Below are 2,026 nucleotides of genomic sequence, written 5' to 3'. Positions count from 1 at the left end.
GGATGGAGAGAGAAGGAAACAGACACCCGACAAAAACTAATAATATATATGCTCACACATATCTAAAAAAAAAAGTTTCTTTTTTTATAAAAAAAAAAGATTAAATAAAATACATAATTAAAGGAATAAAGTGGGGCCGGGAGAGATAGCATGGAAACAAGGCATCTGTCCTTTCTGCAAAAGGACGGTGGCTCAGATCACGGCATCCCATATGGTTCCCCCATGTCCACCAGGGGTGATCTCCAAGCATATAGCCAGGAGCACCCTCCAAGTGCCGCCAGGAGTGACCCAAAAGAAGCAAAAACAAATAAAATCAATAAATTAAAATAAAACAAAACAAATATACCAAACCAAAATAAAACAAACAAACAATAAAAAACTAACAAGAATAAAAAAGAAAAAAAAACAAAGAAAAAGGGAGGAAGTGATACAGGAGATTACTTTATATTTGGGGAGAAACAGGATAAGAGGTAGTGTTATATAGGTCTATACTTATGATGAAAGTATAGGCTTCCCCATTGTCTTTTAAGATTTCCTTGTGAGGTGTGGGGTCCAGACAGGGAGTTCTCGGGTAGAGTTCTTGCAGTGGGGGTCCTTTGGAGATAGTTCCGGTATCAAGCCATAGTCCACATTAGGGAGAGGTGACTAGGAGGGCCACACTGCATGAGTCAGTCAGATGTTGGTTGTATTTTCTTGCCGGGAACGAGGTGAGAGTTTGAGTGAGTGTCTCATCACTTGGGTAGTGGGTACTGGCTTATTGGGATAGGAGGTGGGTCGTGATGCCTAGTGGATTAAGAACTGAGGGTGAAGAGTTATAATGTGGTGGGGATATCGGGGTGAGATTGAGGGGTGAAGGGATAGTCGGATTTCTGGAGGAGGGAAAGGGAATAGTATATAGGGTATAGGTATAGGATATTTGTGGTTTAGGTTTGTCCCTTAAGGAGGATTCCTATCTCTGTGTGCTCCTGCCCAAATAGAAACATATTAAAGTCAGCTTAGCTGTATATTAATGTAGAGAGGTGAAGAGGGCAAGAAGTGCGTTGAGTACAGAAAAATAGGTAAGTATATTACTTGTAAGGAAAGGAAACTAATAGATCAACTTTGGGATATGTATAGGTTACGTGTCTCGAGTACTGACCATTGTGTTAGTGAAGTCTATCTATATAGGTGTTTCCTCCTTGCAGTATTGTCCACAGCACCCTATATGTCAGCTTTCCTTTCCTATAGAGGGGGTAAACATGTGGTTTTTATTTGACATAGATTGAATTGATGATAGGAGGAGAAAGTGGAAGAAGAGGGAGACAAGAAGAGAGAATAGGAAAAACAAAACAAAATAAAACAAACCAACAATCAAACAACAAAAACACATATATGAAGTAAGGAGAAGGGAGGGTATAAGAGCAAGAGAATGTTAGTTTGGTTGAATGTGTCCGATGCTTAGATCCTGTGTTAAAAATCTGTAGGTCACAGTTGTTGCTTCGGTGATCAGGCCGGTCATGTGCTTCAGGTCCTAAAAGAAGACATAATCTATACATAAAGGGTATGTTAAAGAGTTTTATCTGGCCATTTTCATGATTCAAGCAGAGTATGGTGCCTCGTTTGACTGAGCATTGAGGTACCATTGTAAGATGTTCACCCTTTGTTTCCAGGAACCCCTATGGACAGAAAAACTGAGAGGTTATTTTAAATGTGGTAAGGTTGAGGCATTCAAACATAATGTTTTGAGATGTTTCCATTGGACTCAGTGATTTCCCATCTTAATCTTTACCTGTAGTCCTGTATAAGATCCCTACTAAATTATTATGGGCCTTTGTAGTAAAGTGATAATTACATACCTGTTCTCTCTATGCTGCTGTTTCTGCTGTTGCTTGTTTCTTTATGATATAATGTGTAGTCAGGCTTTGTGTTGTATCTCTTCCCTTTATTTTGGGCTCTCCTCCCCAGTATATGGTGATTATTACAGTGTTTGATCTTTCTATCCTGTTACACCCTGTTATTTAATCGTGGGGTATTGGTTGTATATCTG

This window comes from Suncus etruscus, chromosome 13 (assembly GCF_024139225.1).
Source record: "Suncus etruscus isolate mSunEtr1 chromosome 13, mSunEtr1.pri.cur, whole genome shotgun sequence".
Lineage (NCBI taxonomy): Eukaryota > Metazoa > Chordata > Mammalia > Eulipotyphla > Soricidae > Suncus > Suncus etruscus.
The sequence above is the reverse complement of the archived record's forward strand: the minus strand, read 5'-3'. Positions refer to the sequence as shown.